Genomic DNA, 14,370 nt, shown 5'->3' on the forward strand with positions numbered 1-14,370 from the left:
CAGTTGTCCCAGATTTGGCTAGAAGCTACCTTCCGTTTCCTTTTTTTTTTTTTTGGAGACAGATTCTTACTCTGTTACCCAGGCTGGAGTGCAGTGGCACCATCTCTGCTCACTGCAACCTCCGCCTCCTGGGTTCAAGTGATTCTCATGCCTCAGCCTCCCAATTGCTGGGATTACAGGCGCATGCCACCACGACCGGCTAGTTTTTGTATTTTTAGTAGAGACAGGTTTCGCCATGTTGGCCAGGCTGGTCTTAAACTCCTGACTGACCTCAAGTGATCTTCCCGTCTCAGCCTCCCAAAGTGCTGAGATTACAGGTGTGAGCCACCATGCCTGGGCCCTTCTGCGTCATTGTTATTAACATGTCCCTATCATTTTTTGATGACATCCTTACTTTCTGTACAAGATGTTCTCAGTTCATTTTATTATTTCCCCACCCCAGTCCTGCAGCAGCGATTTCTCCTAGATCCCTGGTTCTTTTTGTTGTAGAAAGGTATTCAGAAAAATCTGGGTGCCAGGTGTGCTCGGCTACTGGGCCTGTTTTCGGTGAAGAATTAGTGTCTTAGTTCATTTGCGCTACTATAACATAATATATAAAGAACAGAAGTTTATTTCCTCGCAGTTCTGTAGGCCTAGAAGTCCAAGCAAGACAGAGGCATCTGTTGAGGTCTTTCTTGCCACATGCTCACATGGCAGAGGGCCTGAGGGCAAGAGAGTGTGAACCCACTCTCAAAAGCCCTTTTTATAGCTGCATTAATTCATTCATGGAGGCAGAGCCCCACTTCCCAAAACACTGTTACATTGCGTAAGTTTCTTTTTTTTTTTTTGAGATGGAGTTTCCCTCTTGTTGCCCAGGTTGGAGTGCAATGGTGTGATCTCAGCCCACCACAACCTCCGCCTCCCAGGTTCAAGCGATTCTCCTGCCTCAGCCTCCCCAAGTAGCTGAGATTACAGGCATGCGCCACCACGCCTGGCTAATTTTTTATTTTTAGTAGAGACAGGCTTTCTCCATGTTGGTCAGGCTGGTCTCAAACTCCTGACCTCAGGTGATCCACCTGCCTCAGCCTCCCAAAGTGCTGGGATTATAGGCGTGAGCCACTGTGCCCGGCCAGGAATTAAGTTTCTGATACGTGAATTTGGTGGGGAGAAAGCATTTAGACCATAGCAGTTAGGAAATATTTATAAGTAAGCATGTGTGTTTTGGATTTTGGAAATTTAGTATGAAAAAGAAAAACATTTTGTTTTCAAAAAATTGGATTACATATTGAAATGATGATGTTTAGATATATTTGTTAAATATATTAATCTGTTTCTTTTTACATTTTTAATGTGACTACTAGAAAATTAAATTGCATTTAGCTCATATTATGTTTCTGTTGACCCTCGCTAATTTAGACTATTCTATTAAAATACTGTGAAAGTCGACGCTACAGCAAGTTTACTACTTCCTTTTAAAAAATGTCTTAACACCTTCCTTTTTGTGGTTTCTTGCATTAGCATCCTTTACAGGCCATAATTCTTTGCTGTTGCTGAACACAGAAATTTGGGGTTTTAAACTCTTAGTGGTTTGTGATGCTTTTAATACCAGATTGTTAAGAAAATTGGAATCCTCATCCTTTAAAATATTATCTTTTGTTATTTGCCAGCATGTCCAGTAATCAGAAATGGCATTTCTTTATGGCTTTGTTCTTTGAGTACTTTAGTTGTTGTTAAGAGAATATTAGAAGTGTTTACTGTAAATATCTTGAAATATTTGGGAAATATTTTGGTTTATTTTAGATAAACTGCTAGTGTATGTTTGGAATACATTAAATGCATAAACTTACTGCTTTATATTTTCTTTTTTTTTGGAGACGGAGTCTCGCTCACAGTGGCGTGATCTCAGCTCACTGCAACCTCCGCCTCGTGGGTTCAGGTGACTCTCCTGCCTCTGCCTCCTGAGTAGCTGGGACTACAGGCGCATGCCACCACGCCCGGCTAATTTTTTGTATTTTTAGTAGAGATGGGGTTTCACCGTGTTAGCCAGGATGGTCTCCATCTCCTGACCTCATGATCCGCCCACCTCTGCCTCCCAAAGTGCTGGGATGACAGGTATGAGCCACTATGCCCGGCGCTTTATATTCTTTAGTAATTTCTGGCCATTGTAGCTCCTTAAGCTTGTTAATTAATTTAGTGTCCATATTCATATCTTAATGATACTGAGAAATGGGTTAAATTGGTTTTTGGTGTCTGTCTCTTGCTTATGAAAGATAAACTGTAGTTCAGCTATTAGCATTGAGTTTTTCTAGAATAGTTTAATTTTTTTGTTTGTTTTTGAGACAGGGTCTTATTCTGTCCCCTGGGTTCAAGTGATTCTCCTGACTCAGCCTCCTGAGTAGCTGGGATTACAGGGGTATGCCACCACGTCCAGCTAATTTTTGTATTTTTAGTAGAGATGGGGTTTCACCATATTGGCCCAGTTGATCTCTAACTCCTGAGCTCAGGTGATCTGCCTGCCTCGGCCTCCCGAAGTGTTGGGATTACAGGCGTGAGCCACTGCACCCAGCCTTAACTGCTTTATTTTAATAAAGTTGTAATATATTTGAGATGGCAAGACCATTCTCTTCAGACTGTTAATGGTAATTTTTTAAAATTATTTTTTATTTTTAGACTGGTTACACACTGTCACCTAGTCTGGTCTTGAACTCCTAGCTTCAAGCAATCCTCCTGTTTCAGCCTCCCAAAGTATTGGGATTACAGGCTTGAGAAACCCTCTTAATTTAATGACTACAGAAGCTTACTTTCTTTTTGCATAAAGGCCTTTGATAGTCGTTGTTTATGGCTACAAACTAATTTGATTTTGACTAAATTATCTGAGTTATAAACTTCATTTATTTCCACCTTAGTTATTGTAACCATCCTTAAATCATACACAAAAAAGATGCTTTAAAAAATTAGTAAAACACTCATTATAAAAATTAGGAAATTAGAGGAAGAAAAAGGAAATAAAAAATCACCTGCAGTCAGTATCTTTATCCAGATATAAGCATTGTTACTGTGTATGACACACTGGTTTCTGTGTGTTTGAACTCTGTTTTTATAGTTATCATTATATTGTGTGGTTGTACAGTTTGCCTGTTTTACCACATAGCAAAAGCATTTTCCCATTTAAGAATTTGAGGTTTTTAGATTAAAAAGCAGCAAAATATTTGTACGCAGTAATCATAATTGGGGTGTGTGTGTGTGTGTGTGTGTGTATGTATGGGGTGTGTGTATGTATGTATGTATGCCACCATACAGCAACGTAATTATGTGTATACATACGTATGCACACAACGTGGTTATGTTGCTGTATGGTGGCATAATTTGCCTGATTTACCTTATAGAAAAACCATTTCCTACATTAAAATTTTGAAGTTATATGTAAAAAACACTTGAATTCTTAAGTATATATTATTTTTTTAATTCTCAGAGAAAATTAGAATGTTTGTCCCACAGGTGCAAACATTTAGTTAGAACTAAATCTAGTAAATTGATCATTAATACATTTGATCACTCTGAACAGAAGTTTAGAAGTCATGGTTGATATATTACAAAGCTAAATTATTTTTTTCACTTTCAGTCTTTGTTCAGAGATTTGCAAGAAAGTCCATTCACTGCTTCGCATATAATTTGGGGTATTATCAGTAGTTTGTTTTTAGAACAGTGGTACTGTGTGGTTCAGAAATTTGTAAAAGCCAAGTGTTAGGGGCTTTAATAACAGTACATTGAAAGTTCTTTGAGGAGCTGGGCATGGTGGCTCACACTTGTAATCCAGCACTTTGGGAGGCCAAGGCGGGCAGATCACCTGAGGTCAGGAGTTCGAGACCAGCCTGACCAACATGGAGAAACCCCATCTCTACTAAAAATACAAAATTAGCCGGGTGTGGTGGCGCATGCCTGTTATCCCAGCTACTTGGGAGGCTGAGGCAGGAGAATCGCTTGAACCTGGGAGGCGGAGGTTGTGTTGAGCCGAGATCGCGCCATTGCATTCCAGCCTGGGCAATAAGAGCAAAACTCCATCTCAAAAAAAAAAAAAAAAAAGTTCTTTAAAGAAGTTTAGTTTTGTATATTGACTAAGCTATAGGGGGAAAAGCCTTAGTGTGCCTTTTCCACTTCCTACCCACTCAAGATAACCTAAGTTGGCTTCCTTTATTTAAACTGTTAAATCTACTCTAGAGCATACCAAAGATATTTTGAAAATATAGGAAATTCTTAATGCATTTAAAAGGAACTACTTCCCAATCAGTTTTTTTCCCATCATAGAAGTAATGTATACTCAGAGATATCTTAAAAAACAAGGAAAAATAAAAACCAAAATAACCCCACTGAAGTGTCATCACTAAAAGACAATGTCGATATATCATTTAGAATGTTTGCCTGTTCCTCCCTCTCATGATGGATTTTAATATTTATTCACCAAATGTTTATTGTACTCCTATGTGCTTGAGGCTGTCTCAGGTAGCAAATAGAGAAAAAAATTCTGCCCTCGTGAAACTTATGTTTTAGTGGGATCATAGATGTATGTTTGCAATTTTATATCCTGAAAATTTTATAATTCAGTGTAACATAAAAATTAGTATAAATATTTTTAATAGCTGCTTGACAGTTCCTTATGTGCATATACCATAATTTCCTTCATTTCCGTGCAGTGTTAAGTATGTTATTTTTGCTGTTGTAAATATAGTGGGCGAGGGTCTTACTGCACAAGGTTGTAACCATGAAATAATATTTCTGTTTTATGAAAACCAAATTTAATCTGTGTTGTATCCTTACCTAATTGAGTTGGCCATTATTTCCCTGCACAAATCCCCCTCCCTCTAATCCTTGGTGAGCTTCGTACATTCCAGAACTTTATCAGGAAAGGGCTTTCCTCCAGTCTTTCACCTACACTGCTTGTCATTGACATGCCCATTTATGTAAGTCTGGAAGGTTTCTTTAAGGCCTTGTTACAGAGAATATTGGGTAATAGGATCTTTGCATAATTTTCCAAAGGAAAGTTTTTACCATTATTGTCTCTCTCTTCTCCCTGCAGCTCACAAGGAGGGTGAGTGTATTGATCTTGTCTGGATGAATCCTCTAATCCCTTCCTTTCCTCTAGCATCTACCTCTCAAACTCCATTCTCATCCCTTCCCTCTTGAGTATAATCCAACCAAACTCCTTCCTTTGGGCCTGGACTTTCTCAGACAGAAGCCAGCTGAGGAGACTGTCTTCTAATTGCTGGTTCTAAAATAACAGTCTTGAGGCTAGAGGCCCACAAGGGCTTGGAGTAGGAGAAGTGAATTTACCTACTTAGCCTTGTGAACAAAACACTGATCAATACCTCAGATTTCACAGTTTAGAACTATTTTCTTAGGATTAAATTTCAGAAATGGAATTACTGGTTCTAAGGGCAGGAACATTTAAATACTTTCTATTCATTGTAAGATTGTTTTCCAGAAGAGTTATATAGATTTTCAGTGACCCAAGTGAGAGTTCTTATTTTACTAACCCCATTTATCAATACTATTAAATATTTCATAAACTATAGTTTATGTCTGCAGAACTTTCCCCCATATGTTTTGATAGTAATAACTAATTGTATCTCCTCTTTTGTCTTTTGTTATATTTTTGCCTTCAGGTGCTTTTCTCCCCCAACCAGTTTTCATAAGTTCCTTATATCAGAATGAATCCTTTTATATTTTCTGCAAATATTTTTCAATGCCGAGAATTTAATATCAATAGTATAGCACTGTTTGTACCATCAAATTGGTTAGTCATCTTAATTCTGTTTTTCTTTTTTTCATTTAAGTATAGTAAATCTTTGAACTTGATAGGTGAATTTCTGATTTTTTATCGTCTTGATATTGGTGTTTAAAATGGATTTATCTTCATGGATATATTTATGTTATAGTATTAAAATCTAAAATTGAACTTAGTATACAAAAAATAGATTTTTAAAATGTTTATACTAGCTCCTTATCAATGTTTAAAATTTTACTTTTGCAGTTAGAAAAATGGTTATTCCATTATTTCTGTATTTACTAGTAGAGAGTAAATTAAGACATTACTGAATACAATGAGATAAATGGCTTATCAAGTAATAGTCTTTCTTGTAATACAAATGAGTTCTTAGATCAGTTGTCTTTAAATTTGTCTTGTTATGGCAAGTTGTGTTTTCAGTGGCAACTTTTTTTAGGGCCTAATGTAAAGTTTGATCAGAAGTTTGACGTGTAATCCCAGCACTTTGGGAGGCCAAGGCCAGAGGATCACTTAAGGCCAAGAATTTGAGACCAGCCTGAGCAACATAGCAAGACCTCATCTCTGCAAAAAAATTAACATATTAGCTGAGTGAGGTGGTACATGCCTGGAGTCCTAGCTATAGTTCAAGGCTGCAGTGAGCTATGGTCGTGCCACTCTACTCTAGCCTGGGCAATAGAGCAACACCTTGTCTCAAAAAAAAGTTTGAACTGTGTATGTTTGAAGGACTTGTGTTCTCAAAATGGTGAGAAAAGGGTGGCGATTTGATAGTATTTATGAACCAGACACTGTGTTTTATATATATTCTCATTTATTCTTATGTCATATATTCTTATGTCACCTGAATGAGGTATCAGTCCCATTTTACAGGGTGAAGAGACTGAAATGAAGTAATTTGCCAAGCTTGCGTTCAAGAAACGTAGAAGTGGGAGTGGAGCCTAGATCATTCTTGTTTGTTTTTCATTTTTGTTTTAAAAGCCGAGCATGCTTCTCTTCAAACTTTTTGATTACCTTGTAGTGCACGTTAAAACTAATAGCTCAGGTTGTCTGTGACCCCAAAGACAGTAAAGACAGTATCTCATTCTGTGGCCCAGACTGGAGTGAAGTGGCAGGATCATGGCTTACTGCAGCTTTGAACTCCTGGGCTCAAGCAGTCCTTCCCCTTTAGCCTCCCGAGTAGCTGGGACTACAGGCATGTACCACCATGCCTGGCTAATTTTTAAAATTTTTTGTAGAGATGGGGTCAAGCTATGTTGCTCAGGCTGGTCTTGAACTCTTGGCCACAAGTGATCCTTTGCTTCAGCCTCCCAACGTGCTGGGATTACAGGTGTGAGACACTGTGGCCTTTTTCAGTTTTCAAGCTGCTGTTTGTTGTTACATTTTACAAATGTGAAGTTAAAGTTAGATCTCAGTGTGTATGTGTTTGTGTGTGTGTGTGTGTGTGTGTGTGTGTTTCTTGAGATGGAGTCTCGCTTTATCGCCAGGCTGAGTGCAGTGGCGCTATCTTGGCTCACTGCAACCTCCACCTCCCGGGTTCAAGTGATTCTTCTGCCTCAGCCTCCCGAGTAGCTGGGACTACAGGTGCGTGCCACCATGCCCGGCTAATTTTTTGTATTTTTAGGAGAGACAGGGTTTCACCATGTTGGCCAGGATGGTCTTGCTGTTTTGACCTCGTGATCTGCCCGCCTTGGCCTCCCAAAGTGCTGAGATTACAGGTGTGAGCCACCACGCCTGGCCCAGATCTCAATGTGTTCTTGCTCTATATGGTGTTTGTACCTGGGCTGGTGCTTTGGGAGAGAAGTTGCATTGTATGGTTGTCCAAGGACTTCCAAGAGACAGTAAAAGAAAATTAGGATTTATTATAAATTAGAATGTGAACTATAGAGAATTGACCCATAATGCTATGTTTGAGTCATAATAACCGACTAGTGTTTACAAAGACCTATTCACACAGAGTAGCTATTCACTCAGAAGTGTTGAAGATAAAAAGACTGTACTAAATGACCTCTTGGTCCCTTTATTGTTACTATTCTGTGATTTATTGAGAATTATGTGTATATTTAAACTCATTCCATGATGTGCAGTGTTAACTTTTTAGTTACTTTTCTTATTGGATAAAATTAGTCAGCATCTGTGCTTTTTTTCATTTGGAGGGATTTTTTTTGTTGTTTTTTGTTTTTTTTTTTTGAGACGGAGTCTTGCTCTGTCACCAGGCTGGAGTGCAGTGGTGCGATCTTGGCTCACTGCAATCTCTGCCTCCTGGGTTCAAGGAATTCTGCCTCAGCCTCCCGAGTAGCTGGGACTACAGGTGCACGCCACCACGCCCAGCTAATTTTTGTATTTTTAGTAGAGATGGGGTTTCACCATGTTGGCCAGGATGGTCTCGTTCTCCTGAGGTCATGATCTGCCTGCCTTGGCCTCCCAAAAGTGCTGGGATTACAGGCATGAGCCACCGCGCCCAGCCTGGAGTTTTTAAGTAGCTAAAGAATTAGATTTGTTTTTATGTGAAAGATATGATTTTGTCATAGAGTTAGGCACTTGTGTTACTTTGGACCAAACGTAGTCTGCTAGAATTTTGAGATAGAGCTAGATATGATCTACCATGGAACATAATTCAGCTATGTAATTTCTTCAGTATTAGTATATTATGAACTGGGAAGCATTTGAAGAGAAACAGTGAAAGCAAAGCTCCTGGTATTTTTCATGAAATGACAAGTGGTAAATAGTATCTATTAAAGTTCACTGTAGTTGCTCAGTGAAACACATCAATAGCCATGGTAGCTATTTAAGAAAAATAACTTACCACAGACTCAGGAAACTTTACGGTGTTTGACTTCCAACAATTTATAGTATTTATCATCTGTCTTTGGTTGCTGTTCAGATATGGTAGATTTGTCGTATTAAACACAAGCTTCATGTGGTAAATGTGACTCTAAAACATAATCCAAAACTTTGGCAATGGATGCCTTGTTACTTACTTTAGAAAGACTAAACCTCACTTTGTATTTAGTGCTCTAGCTATCAAATCTATAAGTAGTAGCTGAGTCCTGGTTACTTAAATGATTTAAATGATATTCTCACCTAAAAGGACTCATTTACCAACCTAAGCAATTTCACCTCTTTGCTTATAATTAGGGTTAAATTTTGCTTAAACTGTTTACTTGACCTGTGGGAAACCAGAAGAAGGCTACTCGCTTGTACTACTGAATGTTTAGGATTTTAATACCTGTGATTGTGGTTTGATGTTTTAGTTTTAAAAGGCATTGAAAATCTTGAAATTTATGTAAAATTCTCTTTTTAAATTTTTTATTATTAATTTTTTTTCGTCTTCTTTTCCTTTCTCTTTCTTTTTTTTCTGAGACGGAGTCTCACCCTGTCACCCAGGCTACAGTGCATTGGCGCGATCTTGGCTCACTGCAACCTCCACCTCCTGGCTTCAAGCAGTTCTCCTGCCTCAGCCTCCCGAGTAGCTGGGATTACAGGCCTGCCACCACGCCTGGCTAATTTTTATATTTTCAGTAGAGACAGGGTTTCACCATGTTGGCCAGGCTGGCCTCAAAACTCCTGACCTCAACTGATCCACCTGCCTCAGCTTCCCAAAGTGCTGGGATTACAGGTGTGAGCCACCGTGCCTGGCCAATGGTCTTTTTTTTTTTTTTTAAAGTGATTCGTAGAAATTGGAAGGAAATATCTATCATGCTAGCACTCATTGTTATTAGAGTTTAAGATTATGAATGACTTATTAAAATATAAAATTATAAGGACAGGACATGTAAACTCTAGAACAAATTTTAAATTCTTAGTAATACTGGTAATAGTTATTAATACAAGTATGACTTCTCTCTCATGCTCTTTCTGGTGAATACTACCACAGGGTCACAGTAAGGTTCTAAAAATATGAGCAAAAGCTGGTGCTACCAGGAAATTCAAATTCCATACCTGGGAATCTCGGAACTCAGGGAGGAGTAAACATTACAGGGGGAGCAACCAATAATGGGGAGTATTGTTTGAGAAATAAGAAATTAAGAATTTTACTGCTCTAAAATGTGAAAGTAAAACAGATGAAGTCTGGATTTTCTTTTGTTTTTATGAAGTTCAGTGGGAGAGCATTCTCTTCTGTTAAAATTGCCACTAATTATGTGTTTTTTCTAAATCATATTGTCTACTTTTCTCCAAAAGAGTTGAATAATGTACTCATTTTCATAATATTTTAGAAAAACGAGTGAGTAAATTTTCGGCAGTTATTTTATTTGACATGTGAGTGGTATTTGCTTTCAGATTTCGAATTCCCTGTTGGGAAAGTAATTTAGGTTATGCTGCTGTGACTATAATATTAAAATGCACAGACATACTATAAATTCCCTTTCCCTTAATTTTCTTTGCCTTTCTTTTCTTTTCTTTTTTCTTTTTTTTTTTTTTGAGACATAATTTCACTTTGTAGCCCAGGCTGAAGTGCAGTGGCACGATCTGGGCTCACTGCAACCTCCGCCTCCTGAGTTCAAGTGATTCTCCTGTCTCAGCCTCCTGAGTAGCTGGAATTACAGGTGTGCACCACACGTGGCTAATCTTTGTATTTTTAGTAGAGACAGGGTTTCGTCATGTTGGCCAGGCTGGTCTCGAATTCTTGACCTCAAGTGATCCACGTGCCTCAGCCTCCCAAAGTGCTGGGATTACAGGCATGAGCCACTGCGCCTGGCTCCTTTCCCTTAATTTTCTGAAAGAAAAATTCACATACAGCCATGTGAATTGACTGGACTGAAATTAAAATAGTGGATTTTTTTGCTCTTTATACTGCAAGTTTGAGAAATAAAGAATAAAGCATTTTGTCTGTGGATGCGAAGAACTCTGTACTTGACTCAGCTTCCTTTTTCTCTTGCCTGCATTTTTTGTGTACTTCACTGGCTTGATTAGTCATAATAAGGCTCAGTACCTCTGCCATTCCCAATGTTAAGCAATTTTTTAAAATTTGGAATTTGTGGATAATCAATCATTAACAGAGTTGCTTAATGGGTAATGTTGTTTTCTTTATGGAAATAATTTGAGGCACCTTTTCTGGGGTTCTTGGCAAGAAATATGAGTTTATTATGGATATTTAGGAAAGAGGATGTAGAAATAAACCTTTGCTTCTGGTATGAAGCTGTGATAATCTGCCCCGTCTTTGTCTAATTCCATTTTAACTTCTGTCCTTAACATGTTTCTCTTCTTAATCAGTTGTCAGTGAAGATTTATTTGTCAGGAGATTGGAATGGAGTATTTTGGATATACTTCAAGTTTTGAATGATAACTGTTAAAATACATATAATGTTTTAATAGTGAGGTACACTGATCACAAAAATATGGTCTGATTTAACTTGATTTTGTGGTACTTTGCTTCTAAGTTTAGACAGATGATAGAAATTCACAAAAATTTCAGTCATGGTTATGGCCACAGTTAGGCATTCCCAAAGGAAGTGTGTTGCATTCCTAAGTGTAGTGTGTTGCATGCACTACTGAGCATAATGGGAAAAGAAAAGTGCTATAAAAACCTAAGTACCAAGTAACTAGCTAGAAAAAGCTTTTAATGGGAGAGCTGGCATGGTCATTAATCTGGTAGAATAGTATTTGAGGAAACAGTTGCCTGTGTTAAGCTGCCGTTTCTTTTGGTTATTGAAAACCAAATAGGAAATTCTGAATTAATACTTACATGCTAAAGTGTCTTTGTGGAGCTTATTTTGAGCATTAGAGTGGGAGACTTAGTTCTAATGCAAACTATAGAAGAATGACCTTGAGTAAGTTTGTTGTCTAATTAGTAAACTGAGTGGTAGAGTTGGATAATCCTGCCAGCTTTAGGCCCATGCCTTAAATATGCTTCTTATCCTCTCACAGTCAAAAAGGATTTTTACCTTGGTACAGTCTGATTCCTGCAACACCTCTCCAGTTACTGAATGTATAGTAGTTTGCTATAGACAGACTACTTTGCAGTGGCTATCAAACCTTTCTGAGACTCATTCTAAGAAATACATTTACATTATGACTTAGTATATGCACACATAAAAAGAAGAAAGTTTCACAAAATAGTTTCCTTACTAGCACAATGAGCTGTTTTTTATTTTATTTCATTAACAACAACAAAAAAAACTGCTAACCATCTTTTTCTTGGGGTTGCACTACTGTCCAATGAGCACATAGTGAGGGCAGTACTGCTAACGCCTACATAACATGCCTGCATCATCTAGAGCTTTGCTTTACCTTGGTACAATTTTTGGAAGAATGAAAAACTGCTTTTCCACAGGGGGAAAATACTGTTTACTGCCCACTCTTTGAAAAACATTTTACTTAGAACATAAACTTGAAGCTAGATCCTTTTAACCACTTAATTAAATCATACGGTATGTTGTTGATAGCTATTTGCCACAAAATGAAAATATAGTGGCTATATGAATTTTAGCTGCTGTCATTGTTCATTAATCGTAACATAAGCTCTGAACACAGTGTTCCTTCTTAGAAAGGTACAAATGATTATGATTTTGTATAACAACTGAAGTTAGGTGCGTGTGAAGTTTTATAATTGCTGGTCTTCATTAGATAAATTATAATTAAATGATCTGTTAATTAAATGATCTGTTTTATTTTTGCTTTTTATTTAGTCACATATTAATAGGCAAATACTGGCATTAGCTATAACAAACCAATGGCACTAAAAATCTTCAGAACCTTTTTGGATTTGAGTTTTTGTAAGATATTTTGTGGAGACTACAGATTTAATTTTAAAGTATAAATGTGTTCTTATTTTAAACAAATGGGGTTTATACTTTGTGTTCTAACGATTGAGATAACTTTTTTTTTTGAGAACTTAAATTAAAATTCCCAGTCTTCTCTAGTTCTGTCAGTTTTCTTTGTTCCCCCTCCCAGTGGTTGAGTTCTTATGGGATGTCTGGCTTATTTTTAAAATCCAGTGATTAAAATGAAGTTTTCTGGCAATATTAATATTGGTGTGAATCTGGATATCCTCCTCACTTAACTTCTAAGCCTTTTTCTTCATCTGAAAATGACAATTTTGTATACTTGGCTGGATTATTTTAAGTAACAAGTAACAAAAACTGTGGTAGACTAACATTTGAGTTTGAAGTTTCATATAATTTTAAATCATTGTCATCGACTGACTTTGGAAAGTAACTTCTGAGATTTTTGGTCTGAAGCGACCCTGAAAGTTTATGACCTAATTATCATTTTATTAGGCCTGAATGTGAATGTTGCATTTTGAGAGAAAATAGTATAAAAGTAGTTACATTGCTGGGTGACTGATCTAGCAAGTCCCTAACAGTGCCACTAAGCTGTCCTGTAGTACATCTTTAGTTCTCTCAATAACTACATAGTATGTTGTCATTCCTATTTTATAGATGAGAAAACCAAGGGAACTATTTGATAGAATAATGTTTCCAAAATCAGAGATCTAAGAAGGCTTAGTTGAATAACATTGGATATATTACTCTGCAGTTCCTAAGTCTATGAATTAATGGGAATTTTGAAATCTAATTGAAATCCAAGGAGAAAGTGATAGAAATAAAATTGTAGTGAGCGATGTCGGCTCACTGCAACCTCCACCTCCCAGGTTTAAGCGATTCTCCTGCCTTGGCCTTCTGAGCAGCTAGGATTACAGGCATGCACCACCACGCCCGGCTAATTTTTGTATTTTTATAGAGACGGGGTTTTACCATGTTGGCCAGGCTGATCTTGAACTCCTGACCTGAAGTGATCCACCTGCTTCAGCCTTCCAAAGTGCTGGGATTACAGACATGAGCCACCGTGCCCAACCTAGTTTAAATTTTCTAGTAGCCACATTTAAAAAAAACAGGTGGAATTAATTTCATAATATGTTTCATATAACCCAGTATATCCAAACATTGTTTCTTTTTTTTTTTCTGAGACAGGGTCTTGCCCTGTCACCCAGGCTGGGGTGCAGTGAGTGGTGCACGATCATGGCTCACTGCAGCTTCGAACTCCTGGGCTTAAGCGATCCTTCGGCCTTAGCTTTCCAAGTAGCTGGGACTACAAGCACGTGCCACCACACCCTGCTAATGTTTAAATTTTTTGTAGAGACGGGGGGGGTGGGTGGTCTCACTGTGTTACCCACACTGGTCTCGAACTCTTGGCCTCAAGTGATCCTCCCGCCTCAGCCTCCCAAAGTGCTGGGATTATAAGTGTGAGCCACCATCCTGGCCTAAACATCTTTCAGCATATAATCAGCATAAAAATTATAAAGATAGTATATATTCTTTTCTATTACATCTTCAAAATCTGCTGTGTGTTTTACACTTAACATATCTCAGTTCACACCAGCAACATTTCAGTGAAGTACTCAATAACCATACTTGGGGCTGGGCATGGTGACACATGCATGCCTGAATCCCAGCACTTTGGGAAGCTGAGGTGGGAGGATTGCTTGAGCCCAGGAGTTTGAGACCAGGCTAGGCAACAAACCAAGATGCTGTCTCCACCAAAAAAAAAAAAATTATCCAGGCACAGTGGCATGTGCCTGTAGTCCCAGCTACTTGGGAGGCTGAGGTGGGAGGATTGCTTGAGCCAAGGAGTTTGAGACCACAGTGAGCCATGATCGTGCCCCTGTGCTCCAA

At 38.1% G+C, this 14,370-nt stretch overlaps 1 protein-coding gene and 1 non-coding gene across 25 annotated transcripts in view; both read left to right on the forward strand.

Annotated features, from left to right (window-relative positions):
- The window catches only part of WNK1 (WNK lysine deficient protein kinase 1), a 160,445-nt gene that overhangs the window by 16,369 nt on the left and 129,706 nt on the right, over positions 1-14,370 (forward strand). The gene's annotated exons all lie outside the window — the stretch shown is intronic.
- Positions 11,882-12,007, forward strand: LOC112135990 (U4atac minor spliceosomal RNA). Its single transcript, XR_002917205.1, has one exon. It is a non-coding gene; the product is annotated as a U4atac minor spliceosomal RNA (small nuclear RNA).

Source organism: Pongo abelii, chromosome 10 (genome assembly GCF_028885655.2).
Source record: "Pongo abelii isolate AG06213 chromosome 10, NHGRI_mPonAbe1-v2.0_pri, whole genome shotgun sequence".
Lineage (NCBI taxonomy): Eukaryota > Metazoa > Chordata > Mammalia > Primates > Hominidae > Pongo > Pongo abelii.